This window comes from Lycorma delicatula, chromosome 10 (assembly GCF_047948215.1).
Source record: "Lycorma delicatula isolate Av1 chromosome 10, ASM4794821v1, whole genome shotgun sequence".
Taxonomy (NCBI): Eukaryota; Metazoa; Arthropoda; class Insecta; order Hemiptera; family Fulgoridae; genus Lycorma; species Lycorma delicatula.
The window spans coordinates 87,502,905-87,515,626 of NC_134464.1; the positions used below are offsets into that span (position 1 = coordinate 87,502,905).

The 12,722-nt window shown below is 32.0% G+C and overlaps 1 protein-coding gene across 2 annotated transcripts in view; it reads right to left on the bottom strand.

Moving 5' to 3' along the window:
• The window catches only part of LOC142331419 (uncharacterized), a 36,956-nt gene that overhangs the window by 23,219 nt on the left and 1,015 nt on the right, over positions 1-12,722 (bottom strand). The gene's annotated exons all lie outside the window — the stretch shown is intronic.

Consider the following 12,722-nt stretch of genomic DNA (forward strand, 5'->3'; position numbering starts at 1 on the left):
AACCAAATTGATGTTCTCCTAACACTTCTTCCACTCTCCTCTCAATTCTTCTGTATAGAATTCTAGTTAAGATTTTTGATGCATGACTAGTTAAACTAATTGTTCTGTATTCTTCACATTTATCTGCCGCTGCTTTCTTTGGTATGATGACTATAACACTTTTTTTGAAGTCTAGATTTTAATTTATGTACCCCAAAATTTTCCTTAACTTTCCTGTATGCTCCGTCTATTTTACCATATGTTCATTTCTCTTTCCACTTCTGAACACTTTTCTTTAATCCACTCTTCTTTCGCCAATTTGCACTTCCTGTTTATAGCATTTCTTAATTGCCGATAGTTCCTTTTACTTTCTTCATCACTATCATTCTTATATTTTCTACGTTCATCCATCAGCTGCAATATATCGTCTGAAACCCAAGGTTTTCTACCGGTTCTCTTTATTCCGCCTAAGTTTGCTTCTGCTGATTTAAGAATTTCCTTTTTAACATTCTCCCATTCTTCTTCTACATCTTCTACCTTATCTTTTTTTCTCAGACCTCTTGCGATGTCCTCCTCAAAAATCTTCTTTACCTCCTCTTCCTCAAGCTTCTCTAAATTCTACCGATTCATCTGACACCTTTTCTTCAGGTTTTTAAACCCCAATCTACATTTCATTATCACCAAATTATGGTCGCTATCAATGTCTGCTCCAGGGTAAGTTTTGCAGTCGACGAGTTGATTTCTAAATCTTTGCTTAACCATGATATAATCTATCTGATATCTTGCAGTATCGCCTGGCTTTTTCCAAGTGTATATTCTTCTATTATGATTTTTAAATTGGGTGTTGGCAATTACTAAATTATACTTCGTGCAAAACTCTATAAGTCGGTCCCCTCTTTCATTCCTTTTGCCCAGCCCGTATTCACCCTCTATATTTCCTTCCTTGCCTTTTCCAATGCTTGCATTCCAATCTCCAACTATTATTACATTTTCATCTCCTTTTACGTGTTTAATTGCTTCATCAATCTCTTCGTATACACACTCCACCTCATCATCATCGTGGGCGCTTGTAGGGATATAGACGTTAACAATCGTTGTCGGTTTAGGTTTTGATTTTATCCTTATTACAATGATTCTATCACTATGCGTCTTGAAATACTCCACTCTTCTCCCTATCTTCTTGTTCATCACGAAACCTACTCCTGCCTGCCCATTATTTGACGCTGAATTAATTACTCTAAAGTCACCTGACCAAAAGTCGCCTTCCTCTTCCCACCGAACCTCACTAATTCCTACTATTACCACATTCACCCTATCCATTTCCCTTTTTAAATTTTCTAGCCTACCAACCTTTTTTAAGCTTCTAACATTCCACGCTCCGACTCGTAGAATGTTATTTTTTTGTTTTCTGGTGACCCCTTCCTTAGTAGTCCCCACACGGAGATCCGAACGGGGGACTATTTTACCTCCGGAATATTTTACCAAGGAAGGCGCCTCCATTATTGTATATGTGAAAATGCAGAGCCACATGTTCTTGGGGAAAAAAAACAGCTGTAGTTTTCCATTGCTTTCAGCTGCGCAGTACTCAGAGGACTGAGTGATGTTGATATGGCCGTTTTAGTTATTGTGACTCACGCCCCTAACAACTACTGAAAGAGCTGCTGCCCTCTTTCAGGAATCATTCCTTAGTCTGGCTCTCTACAGATACCTCTCCGATATGGTTGCACCTTCGGTTCAGCTACTCTGTAACCCTGAGCACTCAAGCCCCCTCACCAACGGCAAAGTCTATAATTTTTGTTTTATTATTAGGCTGTACGTTTTGTAATTTTATAAATTTAATTTTAACCTTTTTTTATTGATATTAAGAAATTCGTAACTGTTTACTAAGAGCGATTTATTTAAAAACGAGTAATATACAGTAATTTACGATTAAGATTCTTTATTGGTGCAACAAGCATACATTTATAAACAAAATGTCAACTTTATGCGATAAAGAATATTATTATTAAACAAACATCCGGAAAGGCAACACACTCATTACTCGCAATAAAAAAAAATCATTTGAATAAAACAAAAAGAGAATAGTATAAAGTGAAAATAAAACTTTCTATCTCGAGCAAGCATAGAAAAGGAAAATGGTTTTATTTAGTTGACAATTTAGGACATACGGGTTCTTTCTATTATCAATTTACGTAATAATTTATTTTATAAGAAAAGACAAAAACGTATCTGCAAAATAAAAACAAAAGAAACTATGTCCTAAATGTAAAATAAAACAAATAAAAATAGCAACTTAAACATTTGTTTTATTAAACAAATCGTAATCTGATAATAAATAACGATTATTTTGTTAATCTTGAACAATGATGGTCAGTCGGTTGTAATGAGTTATCTATTATTACATTTTAACTAAAAACGGAATTTCCTGTAACTTCTTGACATTTATGATCCTGTCATATTCTATAGTTATTGTTGGACCGATATTAAAGCTTTACAGACAAAAATAAAGATAAGTTTAACGGTTCAATCTCAACTTTATGCAAGGATCTTCATTAATTTCGTAACTCATTTCTATTACATAAGAGGTTAAACAAAATATTATCCTTTAACAGAAATAAAATTAAAAAACATATAATTAAAATGATAAAAATAAAAATATTAAACTACTAGCGGTTAAAATTATAAAAATTCATTCAAATTTTGTATAAGGGTAAATAAAATGAACTGAATATAAAATCAGATTTTTTTCTTCGGAGGAGAAACCTTTTAGGGGCAGACATATTGTCTCGTACTACCCCGTAGTACAACCTGCAAAAGATCCTCTCCTTTGCAGGCCAACCCATAAAAACCCCTCCCTCTATAAGATGGGATGCTGGGCCCGCTTTACGGCATTATCACAGCACTCCATATATCTTTATCTCCATCCGTTGGTGGCCTCACGTTTCAAACTTCATCAGGATCCAGCGGTTTTTAACCGTTTGGGGCCGAGAGACAGATATTAGGACTCTCAATCTTAAACGCTGATTTGACTTAACTTATCAAGTAATTACAGAGAACTAGTTAGTTCATTATACAAGTCGATATATTTCTTTAAAGTCTAATCGGTTAATTGCATTTCATCAGCCTTGAGCACCTTCAACAAATTTTGTAGCACTGCTACACTTTTGCAAATACTAAGATAAATGAGGCTGCTCAGGCAGATATATTTACCACTGCTGGCTTCCAATATTTCTTTAAAGTCTAATCGGTTAATTGCATTTCATCAGCCTTGAGCACCTTCAACAAATTTTGTAGCACTGCTACACTTTTGCAAATACTAAGATAAATGAGGCTGCTCAGGCAGATATATTTACCACTGCTGGCTTCCAATGTGATTACAATAGTAGTCAATTTGTATTTTTATTTGAAAATCCTTACCTACCGATTGTGGTTTTTCCATATGTTGGGGGTGATGAGGAAAGCTTAACTCCAGATTTTTAACATCCCCCTCCCGTAGAAAAAGTTTTTGAAATGAGTTTTTCTCTGAATCTATGCATTTTAGAGAACAGTTTTTCAAACAAAAAAATGTAGAGGTCATTCTCCTCTACAATTAATATGTTTGAAGTTATGCCGTATAATTTGAAATTTAAATACTAGGTGGCGCTGAAGTTGCAAAAAACGTGTTTTTTCGGTTTTTTACCGGAAACATTTGTTTTTTGTTAATCTCAAAAAAAACAGACAACTTTTATTTAAACAATTTTCTTGTACGACTTACCGTTTTGGAGCTGTAGCTTGTGAAAGTGTGAAAATGTTGTGAATCGGGTACGTGTTCGAAACCGGTCTAGTCGTTTACAAGTTGTCCTGGTTCGGGGATGGACACTGGATTCTATTTAAATCAAACTCTAACCTGAAGCAGTCATCAGACGCCAGCCGACTTACCGCTTAAGACGGATCAGCCTCGCCGATGAACAGACAACCCACACAGATCTGACCTAGAAGAGGCCATCTACTACACGACGTGATAATCAGAATATGAATTGCAGAGGCACAAGATAGAACCATCAACCAAAAAAAAAAAAAAGATTGAAACAAAGACATTCCGGGCGGTGGGCAGGCTCCGCCACCGATTTTGGAAGTACAATCTTCCTGCTAACTTCTTCATGGGATAAGAGCCACCACTATCCTCTACGAGCCCAATAGAGAGAGGCTCTCTCTCTCTTTTTTCTATTTAACCTCCAGAACCACCGTAAGGTATTTCTTCAGAGGATGAATGAGGATGATCTGTATGAATGTAAATGAAGTGTAGTCTTAACAGTCTCTGGTAGACCATTCCTGAGATGTATGGTTAATTGAAATCCAAACATCAAAGAACACCGGTATCCAAGATCTAGCATTCAATTCCGTATAAATAACGTCCTTTACTAGGATATGAGCCTTAGGATTATCGACTTCGAAATTTGCTGATTTACGATGATGAGTTTAACCGCTAGACCAACCCGGTGGGTTAAAAATAGGCTGAACGTTTTGACGTCAACTCCTTATAATCGAGGGCCCACGATCGTAAACTCTAGTCAGATTCACTAACAAATCAATCACAAGACGAGTACATGCCTCTGAATTCAATCATACAGGACAGAGGTCTAGGGAGAGCCAGAGGTACCCGGCAGAGCCAGCCTTAGCGTTTCTACGGCCGTAGGCAAACCCAAAAAATGACGCCCCCCAAGCTTAAAAAAAACTTTAGAACTTTTGAAAAAAAAAACAGAATTATAAAACAACCATGTTAACCAAAAAAATTATATATAATTGAATTAAGACAATAATACTAGTATAGATTTATTTAAAAACAAAATTTACATTTTCAACGAACTAACGACAGTTAAAACTAGTACCTACTATTTTCAGAAGTAATTTACATACTATACGTTTAAAACAAAACGAGTACAATAATAATATTATTATACTAATAAATAGTAAATAATATTATTTTCTAGATTCAAGTACACGAATATATTTTTGTGGGTTGGGTTTATTTCTTTTTGCGCTCTGATCAGGCGGTTTTCCGCTCCTACTTTGCCTACCTCCTAGGGCCGGCCCTCTAGCCAGCCGGTCATAAGTGATATTAAGTATCATGATTCATTAATACTGAACTTTGATTTGCTAAATAAAAAATGAAATTGTAATCCAATTTGAGTAATTCTATACAAAATTACAATTTCATGCATATTTTATAAAAACAGGAACCAATTCAATACAAAATATAGCAAAAATATTTTCTTCTAATTTTTTTCGACCACGATTGTCTCGTATTTTAAAGGGAATGAACAAATATTCGAATCAATTATCACATATTTATATTACTTATTTCAATAACAAGTCAGTACGAAAAAACATATTATATATTACATCATCGAGTATAACTCAAAATAGCCTGAATAAATATTCAATAACTATTAGCATAGACATTAATAACATATTGAGTGCTGACATTTATATGTTTATATTTCACTCACACGTTATCAACAATAGTTTATTTTATAATATAAATAACATCAGATCAATATCTCTATTCATATTCAATTAGCGTCAATAATAAAATCAAGTTGTTCGAAGTTCACATGGTAGATGCTAATCAGACTATTTAACCCAGTGTGATAGTAACAAACTTCCTGCTAAAACACAGTTTAAAGGATGTCTTAATATTTTAATTGTCTTATTTTTCCTCTTCTCCACCGGTTGGGACCCTGCAGTTAAGTATTACACAGCCCAGGGGAGTGTCCTTTACTCTAACAGGCCTGCACGTCTTGACCCGTCACTCGGATCCCGCTTTGCGCCCGCCTCAAACCCCCAGAGTAGGATCCACCTATTCGGGGGTTTGAGGCGGGCGCAAAATGAGATTGTCTTTTGTTAACTACCATAACCGTTACGTTAGTAGCCGACCTGATGCGAAATGAAACCAATCCTAAAAAACGGCATAGTAATTTCTAAGAACAATAATCATCCCCTGCCCGCCTTACTAAGTCGTGAGAAATTATTGCTTTCTTCAGAGAATCATATACACTGTTGTAACGTGCCAAACACGTAAAAATGTTGGTGATATTCGGCCCTTAACACTTTCATATTCTTCACTGCAGGGATTGGTGTACGATGAATATCATTACTCTCACAGAAGATCACCCTTATTAGTATCATAAATGTTATACAGACTATACGAAATTTCAGCATTATTATCTGGATATCAGAAGCAAGGATCAATTTTGGAAACAGACGTCGTTTTGGAGAAAGAACAGCAGATAAAACTAAACTTTCTAACGAATGGCTAACGGTTCCTTCCAATCAAAACCTAACTGAACAATTACAACTTTATTTATTCTCTGCAATAAAACGGTGACATCGAATAACAGTTCAATTTTTTGGCATATGAATTACTGCGTTCCATACCAGGAATTGAACCAGAATCTTCTAGATGTTATCTAGAGATGAAAGTTTTTTGCCATGAAGGTCTGATATGTTAATTATCATATGTATTGAATAAATATTTCCAGGATGTATGTGAATATATATTCCTGGAATATTCGTTTTCCTACTGTCCGCCATTTTGTTATTTTTATATAAACATTTATATCTAAAGTTCGAATAGTGGAATCACATTAAGTTTTGGTAAGCGTCTTGGTAATAATTTTAAAATTAGCAAAAAATCAGGAATTAAATACCTTCGCAAATTACAAAATGGCGGCCATGTTTATTTTTTCATGGAAAAATTCGGTAATTCAGTATTCGTTTTCATGGTATTTAATATTTTGTTCAAGATGGAAGCTCGTTATTGAAATAAAATGAATAAATATTTTTTTTATAGACATTTTAGTAAAACTTCCAACTTTTCAATCGTTTCACGTTGGGTTTTTTTTGGAGCATATTTATTTACAGTAATTTTTCTTTATTATGTTAAAAATTGTTCTTTCAGTAACGACTGTTTACTACTTGCTTTCCGATTGCAGTTCCACAGATCTTATTTTAAGGTTACATATACGTCCCTTATTTTTTTTTTTTTTTTTTTTTTTTAGCTACCTAAGGGATTTCCCAGTTTATGTTTCACGACAGAATCAATCATTGTTAAAACCTGATTATCACAAAAGCACAGGATAAATTAGAATTAATGAAAATAAAACCGTTACAAAAATGAAGCATAAAATTGTATCGTATCGAAGAGTAAACCGATAATATAGATTGAAATACTTTTTTTCACTGAACTAAATAATTTTATGAAGCATTACAAATGATATTATCGTTATTAAACATCAAACAAAGACTCAACAACGATTTTTAATTGCTTAATCATCGTCGTGCCACGACCGGATAAGTGATAACTTACAGTACATTGTTATACGCATAAAGCAATAATTGCACTGGCACGTGGGTGTGACAGAATGATTCAGCCTTTCTTTTTCCTGTTTAGCCTCCGGTAATTACCGTTCAGATAATACTTCAGAGGATGATACGTATGAGTATAAATGAAGTGTAGTCTTGTACAGTCTCAGTTCGACCGTTGCTGAGATGTGTGGTTAATTTCAATTAACCACACGTCTCAGCAACATCTCACACAACCACCAAAGAACACCGGTATTCACGACCTAGTATTCAAATCCGTATACAAGTAACAACTGACTTTACTAGGACTTGAACGCTGGAGATTTGGAAAGACGCGTTCACCACTAGACCAACTCGATGGGTTAGACCGATTCGTCCTAAACTACTAAGATATCACTCATACATGCTTAATTCATACTTATATCTGCTGAACTGTTTCCTGAGACGGACTACAGTAAAATTCTCTTAGGGATTATGGATGGGTATTCTCACCTTGAGATTTTCTCTGGGTGTGATTTCCTCATTTTGGAATGAGAGTGCTTTCTGTTTTTTTTTTTAAAGTACGTAGAGGTTGTTCTTTCTCACTGCTAGCCTCTTTCCTTATCCTTGCCCTTCTTCTCATTTTTCGTTTTGACCCTGCTAAGTCCATACTACAAATGCTGAAATGTACAGAGCTTCAAGGAGTCTACCTCCTGTCCAGAGGCTACATAATAAGCATACTATTGAGGAGATTGGGGTTTTTCTGTTTTCCCACAATATTTTTTTTTTTTTACATTACGTATTAGTAATTGCCCATATTTAAACGCGTATAATTTAACCAAACTTAACCTATGCACCCTTCAACCTTGACTAGCGAGCGTAGATTAAGTTTGGTTACATTATATTTATAATTTCGATTTGAAAGAAAAAATTGAAAAACATGGCTATCCCCGAAAAAGAATGTACTCATTAAATGGGATGTATTAATCTAATTTTTAATGTAATAAGTAGATAAGTTACTTAAAAATAACAATTATTATTTTCCTAATAAGTATAAATAGATACTCTTAAAAAAACCTTGTTGGGGGTTGAAACAGAAAAGAACCAAGAGCTTTTGGTAAAGACGAACCTCCTAATCCTTGAAGTACAATACATTGAATAAATCTGGAAATGATAATTGTAAAATCTTGATCTTTATGAATCTTACTGCCCGGTCCATTCCTTGAACTCTAATGTAAATTTTGTTAGCCAATTTAAAAAGTGTTTTTCCTAATAATGGAAAACTATATTGCATTTATTTCCTTTGAAAATTCGCCGAGAATATTCTTATTTTGATTGTATTGATAAAATAAATAATTATAAAACATAACCCAAGCTTTCAAAACGATTATTAAACAGATCAGTTCATCGATGTAGTGGTTATGATGCAACTAACTTTTAGATTATACCATCCGAATCATTTTCCTTGTTAAAAAAGCACATAAACACACAAAGAAGTGTCCAGGGAAATATGTATAATAACAATCAATTAAAAATATAAAACTGAAATCAATAAGAAAAATAAATATGCAATACTAAAATTATTAACAAAAAAAGTAACATTAAAATGTATGTAAAAATATTTAAAAGATAAAATGTAAAAAATTACAACAATAAAGAAACAATGATATGACCACCAATACAATAAAATGACAGTACGGAATAAAGTTTTTTGTATAAAAAAAAATTTAAACAAGCGGTTGATGAAATGTAAGTACATAAAAAAATTCTGAATAATCAAGTTTTACGTACTATTTACAAAAAAATAATGAATGCAATCATTTTCTTTTTATAAACAAGGTACTTGACTTCAGATTGATAAAAAAATAAAACTGTACATATTAAATGAACAAATATGATGCTGCTAATTGACGATTATGACAACTCATTATTTTTATTTTTGTTAACAATGAACACAATGAGTTTGTTTAGTCTGTGAATAATGCATGGCCATATATATATATATATATATATATATATGGCGGATGTAATATCACTACAGTAATATTGAACTAAAAATTAAACTTGAAAATTTACTATTATCATTGAAATGAATGAATATAATTGTTCCATCTTGAACCATCACCTTTTGAAGCACAAACATTACTTATAATAATTTAATTGTTTCATAACTCTTAATTATTTATTTATTTAAAATTCACTCGAATAGATATAATACGATATAGTATATATGTATATATATATATAGATATAGTATATACGATAATACAAATATAATAAACAGCTAAAATATAGATAAAATAAATCACTGTTAACAATGCACATCAAGCCTGCTCTAAAAGTAAACACGAGTCGAGAACAGAAGTAATGATAAACAGAAAGGAATCGCATAATAGATGTTACCAAAATCAAAATTTGCATCTAAAACAATATTACTTTTCAAAACCACCCAAGTAGAAAGGAAATAATCTACAGGAAACAAAATATACTATAAATCAAATACAATATTATTTATTATATGTACAATACACATAGCATATAATAAAATATCTCATAAAAAGATCACTACGAGAAATAAAATTTAAAAATCTTAAATGAAAATAATTATAATGCAACGTTAAAATCACAGTCGTCAATTACAGAAAAATCCTTCGAATGACAAGCGCATAGAAACAAAATTATCCAAATCATTCATTAACAAGCATTAATAATAACTGACTAGCTGCATTCTAAATAGAACTGTACTAGCAAGAGGTATACAAATATTACATGTCAAAGAATGTCTACTTATATAGGAATGATTATATAATAATTTTAAAAAATGCTATTTTTATAAAGAAATAATAATACATTTTTAACATTTAAATTTTTAAGATTATCACCATCAAAGAATAAATCAAATTATTAGGAAAAATATATAGTTTAAAGAGATAAATTTTTAATAACTAACAGAGGGTGGAATACATACATAGTCGAACATATTCCCCACCAAAATGCTGTACGAGAGTAATATCTGGCAAAATATGCCTAACAATCCTAAACTTGTAAAAGAATCTCTTAACCTTGTTCACCAAATTCTTTATATGGGAATTAAACTTCAGATTATAATCAAAATCTATCCCAAGATATTTAAAAGAATCGACAAAAGATAGCAGAGTACAATTACAAGTATTCATACTAACCTAGAACATATAAGATTCCAAATTGTCCTTAGCATTCATAATCTTATTAGAATAATAACTATTTTTATATCTAATCAAAGAGTTTAAAATATTTCTGTAGATTTTCTATTTTTTAACTACGGCACTATTAAGAGGTTGTATATTTTGACTTTTATTATACATTTTTTTCGCCGTTTCTAACAGACTTTAAATTACCTTTAGCATCCGTGGCTTTAATCTAATAAAATTACAACATTTAGGTTTACGTTTAATGAAAACCATATTTTTAATATATTTTCCAAAAAATTAAGAAGCGCAACATTCACTTACAGACGTTCAACATTCATTTTCAATGTGAGCCTTCACTTTCATTTCATTAAATTGAAACAGAAACACCTGATTAATAAAATTTTATTTGAAAAATATAAACATCAAACAAAACTTTAATTGCAAGGATATTCCTCAGAAACGTTTCTACAAAAATAAAAAAATCCTTTCTCAGGAAACTTTTTACTCCACGTGTATTCCTTTAAATGTGACTGCCAAAGTTCTCTGTAGTAAATAAAACATGGCTTATGCTTTTCTTTTGCCGTGTTGATTCGATGTGTTTTGTACATGCACCAGTTTGGGAGTCAACAAAATTTTTAGAATAATTGAGTTGTAATATGTGCGATGACTGCGAGATGTAATGAGTTACAGGATCTAAAGACGAAATCCGGTAAAGCCCCTCAGGGCTCGGGGTGGTGTTGTGGACGGTAACGTCACAAGGTGGGTGGTGTCTTCCCCCAACAGGGTTGGAATATAAGATGGGTGTGTCCAAGATCCTTAAGATTACTATATCTTTTAATTTAACTTTAATTAACCGTGCTTAACTTTAATAGCAAAAGCTCATTAAAAAACTTTGGGGTAGAACAAACTGTGTAAGGTCCCAGATTTTTTGTAAAAAATAATTGATTGCAGATAAAAAATTTGAAATAACAAGTACGATAAGAAATTTTCTTGAAATTTCAAATTAGTGATGACTCCTCAATACTTCAATACTTCCTTGTACAAAATAAAGGAAGTATTGTGATCGAGAAAATTTTCGGTTCTCACATTTCAAGAAAAATATATATTTTTACAATCCCTGAATTCATTTTGATTAGTTTCGGGGAGATGTCTGTACGTACGTACATATCTCGCATAACTCAAAAATGATTAGCTGTATGATGAAATTTTGGATTTACGACTGGTGTAATATCTAGTTTTGCACCTTCTTTTTTGATTGTAATCGATTGCACCAATTGTCCAAAAAAAGCCCAAAATCCAATTTTTTTTTTGATTTTGGACTTAACTGCAGTAATAAGCTCTCGTTGAGAGCTTTTCAACGATATATCATAAGTGGTACTTATTTATATTGGTTTACACTTATTATAGCCAAATAAAATTTTAATTAATGAAATATTTGGATCTCAGAAGGGTTCAGTTCAAATCCAACTTCATCTCCTTTTCATTTTTTAACTTTTTTTTCTATTTAAATACACTGATTTATTAATAAATTATTAACCTCTGATTGCAAAAAAAAAATTACAATAAATAATAGTTCAATAATAACAGTAAAAAGAAAAAATATAAGAAGTTATTAACGAAATAAAATTTTATGATTTGTGTATGTAATTTAATAGGCGTTCAAAAAAATCACGTGTTGTCCACATAAAAATTTTTTTCTTAAAATTATTATATTCTAATTCATAGCTTTAGATACAAATCTAAAGATTCCTTAACATCTTGACCTTAAAGCTACCTTAACATTTACATCTTGATGATTAGAGACCGGATTATATGCAACAAAAAGGGCTTGAAATATGCATGAAAAGTGTTAAAATATGCAACATTTAATAATAAAAAAATAGTAAATTTAATTCCCTTATTTCAAAAACAGCATACAGTTAGTAAATAGTTGAATAACATATTGATAAATTCTATGATTAACAATTATTTAACATTTTGTTTTTTTTTATAAACAACACAAAAAATCAGAGATATCTTTTGCGGCTACTAAGTAGCTGCAGGGCTCTTACAGCCCTGCAGCTAATAAGTCTGGTCGGCTACAAAGTATGATTTCAGTTATTAACAAGGTACCCTACCGAAAAGTATTGTAAATATAGCGAAAATGTGCAATAACCGGTGAGAATGGGATCAATATGCAAGTGTATATGGAAATGCATATAATCCGGTTTGTATTGATAATCAATCAGATACACTGTGTTAACGAAGTAT